Consider the following 8043-nt stretch of genomic DNA (forward strand, 5'->3'; position numbering starts at 1 on the left):
ACGCTCCAAGCAAAGCACATAAGATGTGATGGAATAAAAATATAGTTTCAGGGGAGGAACCTGATAATGTTGTCGATGAAGAAGGGGATGCCTTGGGCATCCCCAAGCTTAGACGCTTGAGTCTTCTTGATATATGCAGGGATGAACCACCGGGACATCCCCAAGCTTAGAGCTTTCACTCTCCTTGATCATGTTGTATCATCTCCCTCTCTTGATCCTTGAAAACTTCCTCCACACCAAACTCAAAACAACTCATTAGAGGGTTAGTGCACAATCAAAATATACATGTTCAGAGGTGACATAATCATTCTTAACACTTCTGGACATTGCACAAAGCTACTGAAAGTCAATGGAATCGAAATATCCATCAAGCATAGCAAAACAGGCAATGCGAAATAAAAGTAAGAATCTGTCAAAACAGAACAGTTCGTAAAGATGAATTTTATTGAGGCACCAGAATTGCTCAAATGAAAATTCTCAAATTGAATGAAAGTTGCGTACATATCTGAGGATCACTCACGTAAACTGGCATAATTTTCTGAGTTACCTACAGAGAATTTTTCCCAGATTCGTGACAGCAAAGAAATCTGTTTCTGCGCAGTAATCCAAATCTAGTATGAATCTTACTATCAACGACTTTACTTGGCACAACAAAGCACAAAACTAAGATAAGGAGAGGTTGCTACAGTAGTAAACAACTTCCAAGACACAAAATAAAAACAAAATTACTGTAGTAAAAACATGGGTTGTCTCCCATAAGCGCTTTTCTTTAACGCCTTTCAGCTAGGCGCAGAAAGTGTATATCAAGTGTTATCAAAAGATGATGCATCTACAGCGGGGTTTGGAGTTTTCTCAACCATGCATAGTATATTGGATACATAAGTTTCAGCGGCTCCCTTTTCATTAGTCTTGGGCTTGCTACTTTCATCAAACAAATTTTCAGGAACAAGCCAAGCATAGTTATTTTCTAGTGCTTCATGCATTGCTAGGAGCTTACATGGTATTGGTGCTTTAATCTCCCCACCATTATTAACATTATTAGTATACTTAATTCTATCCATATCCATCTTTTCAAGGATACTAACAAAATTGGTATAAGAACCAAGCATCTTATATTTAATAAAGACCTTTCTAGCCTCTCTTGCTATACCACCAAATTCTCTAAGAAGGGTTTCTAAAACAAAATATTTCTTTTCCCCTTCTTCCATTTCACCGAGTGTAAGAAACATGTGTTGGATTATAGGACTGAGATTAACAAATTTAGTTTCCAACATGCGAACTAAAGAAGCAGCAGCAATTTCATAAGTAGGAGCAAGTTCTGCCAAGTGTCTATCTTCAAAATCTTCAACGGTAATAACATGATTGAAAAATTCTTCTATATTATTTCTCCCAATTATAGACCCACGTCCTACCGGTATGTCTTTTATGGTAAAATTAAAAGGAAACATATTGAAATAAGTAAAGCAAATATAAGTAACTAATTTTTTTTGTATTTTTTATATAGCAAACAAGATAGCAAATAAAGTAAAGCTAGCAACTAATTTTTTTGTATTTTGATTTAGTGCAGCAAACAAAGTAGTAAATATAATAAAGCAAGACAAAAACAAAGTAAAGAGATTGGGATGTGGAGACTCCCCTTGCAGCGTGTCTTGATCTCCCCGGCAACGGCGCCAAAAATTTAGCTTGACACGCGTACAGCACGCGACCGTTGGGAACCCCAAGTGGAAGGTGTGATGCGTACAGCAGTAAGTTTCCCTCAGTTAGAAACCAAGGTTTATCGAACCAGTAGGAGTCAAGAATCACGTTGAAGGTTGATGGCGGTGAGATGTAGTCCGGCGCAACACCAGGGATTCCGGCGCCAACGTGGAACCTGCACAACACAACCAAAGTACTTTGCCCCAACGAAACAGTGAGGTTGTCAATCTCACCGGCTTGCTGTAACAAAGGATTAGATGTATAGTGTGGATGATGATTGTTTGCAGAGAACAGTAGAACAAGTATTGCAGTAGATTGTATTTCAGATGTAAAGAATGGACCGGGGTCCACAGTTCACTAGAGGTGTCTCTCCCATAAGATAAATAGCATGTTTGGTGAACAAATTACAGTTTGGCAATTGACAAATAGAGAGGGCATGACCATGCACATACATGATATGATGAGTATTGTGAGATTTAATTGGGCATTACGACAAAGTACATAGACCGCTATCCAGCATGCATCTATGCCTAAAAAGTCCACCTTCAGGTTATCATCCGAACCCCTTCCAGTATTAAGTTGCTAACAACAGACAATTGCATTAAGTATGGTGCGTAATGTAATCAATAACTACATCCTCAGACATAGCATCAATGTTTTATCCCTAGTGGCAACAGTACATCCATAACCTTCGTCGCGAAACCCCCATAACCTCTACTAATAACGGAGAGCATGCAAGATCATAAACAACACATAGATATAAATTGATAATCAACATAACATAGTATTCTCTATCCATCGGATCCCAACAAACACAACATATAGCATTACAGATAGATGATCTTGATCATGTTAGGCAGCTCACAAGATCCGACAATGAAGCATAATGAGGAGAAGACAACCATCTAGCTACTGCTATGGACCCATAGTCCAGGGGTAGACTACTCACTCATCACTCCGGAGGCGACCATGGCGGTGTAGAGTCCTCCGGGAGATGAATCCCCTCTCCGGCAGGGTGCCGGAGGCGATCACCTGAATCCCCCGAGATGGGATTGGCGGCGGCGTCTCTGGAAGGTTTTCCGTGTCGTGGCTCTCGGTACTGGGGGTTTCGCGACGAAGGCTATTTGTAGGCGGAAGGGCAGGTCAAGGGGCGTCACGAGGGGCCCAGGTGATAGGCCGGCGCGGCCAAGGGCTGGGCCGCGCCGCCCTATCTCCTGGCCACCTCGTGGCCCCACTTCGTTGACTCTTCGGTCTTCTGGAAGCTTCGTGTGAAAATAGGCCCCTGGGCGTTGATTTCGTCCAATTCCGAGAATATTTCCTTACTAGGATTTCTGAAACCAAAAACAGCAGAAAACAAAGAATCGGCTCTTCGGCATCTCGTTAATAGGTTAGTTCCAGAAAATGCATAAATATGACATAAAGTATGCATAAAACATGTAGATATCATCAATAATGTGGCATGGAACATAAGAAATTATCGATACGTCGGAGACGTATCAGATAGAGGTCTATGTACTTTGTCGTAATGCCCAATTAAATCTCACAATACTCATCATATCATGTATGCGCATGGTCATGCCCTCTCTATTTGTCAATTGCCCAACTGTAATTTGTTCACCCAACATGCTATTTATCTTATGGGAGAGACACCACTAGTGAACTATGGACCCCGGTCCATTCTTTACATCGAATACAATTTACTGCAATATTTGTTCTACTGTTTTCTGCAAACAATCATCATCCACACTATACATCTAATCCTTTGTTACAGCAAGCCGGTGAGATTGACAACCTCACTGTTTCGTTGGGGCAAAGTACTTTGGTTGTGTTGTGCAGGTTCCACGTTGGCGCCGGAATCCCTGGTGTTGCGCCGCACTACATCTAGCCGCCATCAACCTTCAATGTGCTTCTTGACTCCTACTGGTTCGATAAACCTTGGTTTCTTACTGAGGGAAAACTTGCCGCTGTACGCATCACACCTTCCTCTTGGGGTTCCCAACGGACGCGTGCTGTACGCGTATCAATTGACAACCTCACTGTTAAGTTGGGGCAAAGTATTTGGATTGTGTTGTGCAGGTTCCACGTTGGCACCGGAATCCCTGGTGTTGCGCCGCACTACACTCCGTCACCAACAACCTTCACGTGCTCCTTGACTCCTAGTGGTTCGATAACCTTGGTTTCTTAATGAGGGAAAACTTGCTGTTGTACGCATCACACCTTCCTCTTGGGGTTCCCAACGGGCGTGTGCTTTACGCGTCATCAGGTATTAGACCAGAAAGTCTAATGCCAATGGAGGTTTCATAATCATTTCTTCAAAAGGTTGTTTTTATTCAGAAGAACTATGTCCCTCAGCCTTCACCGGTTTACTAGAACTTCATGGAGTTCCTTTCCGGCAGCATTCACAGTTCCAAATCCCGGAACAAGGAGTGACATGTCACGATTCATTACACTCTGCAGAGGTGTGTTGCTTTACCCATAAGAGATCTTAACCTTCGTGTCAACCGGGCAGCTTTCCCGTCCACACTTCCGTGGTGTGAGGCCCGGTATAAGGTCCTAGCCAAATTATACTCCTTCGCAACCTCGCACACCCACCCTTTGTTGCAATTCCGACCTTGGGTCCTCACCGATCAGCATACCCCTATGGATACCTTCCGACCTCGACAACAACCAGGTTCTCGGCCTGATTCCTTCGCCGGTCGTTGCAACCCCTCATAGACCACATTACCGTGGGGAATTAGAATGGGATCCCCACCCTCAAGTTGTTCTCGCAAGACACAACTACTACGGTAAGTGCATCTGTTGATGTAAGAGAGGAAGAGGTACAATTGACTACTCCGTCCCACTCCAGATCTTATGGTTAACACGAGTTTTACGGCACAAGAATCACTGGACGACATTGGTTGTTGACCCTAGATGGATACAAACCCTTGCAGTGGAACCTCCACCATACTCATACCATGGTTCCATTGCCCACCACATAGTCATATTCATAGTTATGAAATTAATATCTTTGCTTTCATGCAAGAGTGATAAGCATAGTACTTTGCAAGTAATTTGGTAAAAATACTCAAAGTAACATGAGCAAGCGATGAACTTGCCTGAAGACTGCAAAGTATTGTAGTTGGATGGTGTGGACTGACCCTTGTCCTCTGTTTCTGAAAGATAGCATCATTGTCCGATAAGGGAAATGGTTAAAGATTCAAATATGCATGCTTTCCATTTTTAGGGTTTGGTTCCCCTTCCCGGTGTTTTGTTATTTCATGTCGGAGGTGTCGAATAAGAACAATTTATGATTACTCCTTAGGAGTAAAAATATCAACTTGGAATATTTCCAAGTTATTTTGAAGTCCTTTTTAATTTATGGACTTATTTAATCATTAAAAATATGGTCTTATTTTTAATGGTCTTATTTTTAATGGTCTTATTTTTAATGATCCTTTATTAATCCACTTTTCTTTGAATTAACTAATGGTTCAAATATTGTCTCAAAAATTCTATCTCATATTTTATTTGGATAGATAATAACTTTTTAAGCGGTTTGCATATTTTTCTCTATTTTTTAGAGTTATATTCAATTTTTAAAATTTGGTCAAAGTTTCTGGTTTTTTAAAAGAATTAGGAAAAGACCAAATTGCCCATGGGCCCACCTGTCGGTGAAACCCAACGGGTTAGGTCGAACCGACCCACCTGGTCTAGCTCGACCAGCCTCACTTTTCTCCTTCTCACTCGCGCGACTGAAACCCTGACCCTAATTTCACTCCTGCGACGCTCGCGTCGCCCTCGTCGTCGCCGGCCGATTCCAGCTGACTCCGGCGGTGTTGGCCCTCGCCATGGGGCGCAATCGACGCGGCCCGTGACGGCACGTTGATCTATCCGCGTCGATCTGAAGCTTGTGTCCTAGTTCGCTAGTCATCGACCCTTTCTGATGCTAGGGTTGCGGTCCTCGCCGGCGATGCTTGTCGGCGGACGCTCCAGGCCTCCCTGGGGCTGCTTGACGGCTTGTGAGTGGTGCGCTGGGTGTGGTGGCGCTCGGCTTGGCCTGTTCTGTGCCACCGTGGCCGCCATGGCTGCGTCAACATCTCCTGCTCCCAGGTATGTTCGCCTCCTTCACTCTCCTACATGTTCTTCCTCCTCTCCTTCCTCTGAATGCCTTGGCATCCATCTCCTTGGTGTGCTGGCTTTGCCAGTACACCAGCACTTGTTCCTCCGCTGTTGTGTTGTGTTCATGGCCAGCCTATGCTCTTGCTATGGATGGTGCTGCTGTGTGATTAGCCCTGCCTTGCTACTGCCATGGCTACTGCTGATGTGCTGCCATGCTCATACTTGCTAAGTTGTTCTATTGTTTCTACTACTACTGCTGCTATATCTATGCTCATATATGTGTTACTGCTGCTGCTGGGGTGCTCCTGGCAATGCCATGTTGTTCTAGTTGTTATCCTGCTACTTACCTTTTCATGTGTATATCTATTGGATGATTCTGACCAATTGCAGTGAGCAATTCTTGCTTGTGCAAGTGCCAGTATGCTTGTTGGTCACATGCTATACCTTGTTGTGTCATTCTTGTGTTGCCTACTGTAATAGTGCATCCATTCTCCTTTGATGTGCTTCTGGATACAATTATAAAAGGTGAGTTTATATTTTTATGTTCATCTGTTGTTGCTTGCAGTGATTATTGCTTATCTCAGTGGCCTTGGTTGATCCTGTGATCATCATGGGCTTCCTGTTTGTTTATATACTTGTCTGAATTATCTTATATGTTGATGTTGCTTGTGTATCAAGCTCCTCACCAAGTACTGGTGGTTGTTGTTGCTTGTGAAGGCAATACTGTTGGCTATTTAATTTAATTGGTCCATGAATTGATGCTAGGCTAGACTCTAGCATGTTTTAGCATGCTCTAACATGCTCTGACAGGCCCTGATGATCTTGGAATCATCAGTTGCTTGCAGGTTGCTTGCTAATTCACAGCATGTGCTTCTCTGATGCTTATCCTGGTGCTTGTGTAGCTCCAAACCTTATGCTGGTGTATGCTATTGCTTGATTAAGCATCTGTTGATATGGATCATTTGCAAGTGTCTAGACTTGGTTATTTCATTTATCTGTATAACTTGACTTGATTAAATGGATAAATGAGATGAACTGTGCTTCAATTATGATTCTTTTAGTTGATTGTCTTGAGCTAGAGGGATGCCAACCATTGGTTGGGGACCCTAGCTCACTCTGAACCCTTCTGGGTAATGATGTAGTGGCTTGTTTATCTTTTTAGGGTTTGAGGTGACCCTGACATCACCTAGTTGCTGTCAAGGGTAGCTCCCCTCCTCTTTGGCTTAGTGTGACTTGATGAATGCTTTCTAGTTGATCCTCTTTTGGATTTCCAGCAGCTTTTGGTGTTGAAAAATTAAATAGACACAATCTGTCTATATGTCTGATGGTTTTAGTGAACCTCTAGCCGCTAGGTGAGTTGGCTAGGCTAGTGGTGCATCAAATCCTTGCTGGATCATTTGGTTGACTGTAGTGGTGATACACTTGGTTCTAATCAGTGTTTCCCTGGGATTAACTCTACTGGCCTTGCTTTTATTTTGCCAGTAGCTAGTGGCTCATCACCAGATGATGATACACATAGGGTATTCCTACCCTTTGGCTTGTGTGTGATGCATATGCTTAATTATGAGCAAAACAGTTGCTTGCTCAAGGATTTCTTGGTTATACCTCACTCCAGCTCCTAGAAAGGTTGTTGGTGTGGTGGTTTTGCTTCTGGATGTGTGCTTAAGCTTGCCCTGCTCCTCCTGGCTTGCTGGTGATTATTTACACCATCATATGCTTGCTCAACAGCCAGCAGTTCTTGGTGAAACTGCTTCTGGATGGTTTCTGGTGGTTTGATGTTCTTCCTGTTCTAGTGTTGTTACCCTTTGGAGCTGCTATCGATGAACATCTAGGGTTTGCTTCTGAAAAGGTTTTATACTCCCTTCTCCTTGCTTCCTTGGTCGACAACACTGCCTGGCACTTTGGTGACTCTCCCCTGGCTGTGTGTGTTGTTGGGCATGCACAAGGCCTTGTGAGCTACCTGTGTGTTCCCTGGTTGAAGCTTGTGTTGTTGGTGGGATCAGCTCGGCTGAGCCTTGGTATAATCCACCAATTTCACTTTCTTTCTCTAACCTGCCAAGTGGCTTTGCCACTTGGCCTAATGGCTTGTTTGTTATGTGTGTGTGCAGGGATCAAATGGATGATCAAGAGGATCTCAAGATCATGTTGATCAAGAAGTTCTTGAAGATTAACTTGTGTAGTTTAGAATATTTCAATTCCTTGTAATTTTCCTTTTTATTATTTTATTTATTCAATTTCTGAAATGTT

Source organism: Lolium perenne, chromosome 4, assembly GCF_019359855.2.
Source record: "Lolium perenne isolate Kyuss_39 chromosome 4, Kyuss_2.0, whole genome shotgun sequence".
NCBI lineage: Eukaryota > Viridiplantae > Streptophyta > Magnoliopsida > Poales > Poaceae > Lolium > Lolium perenne.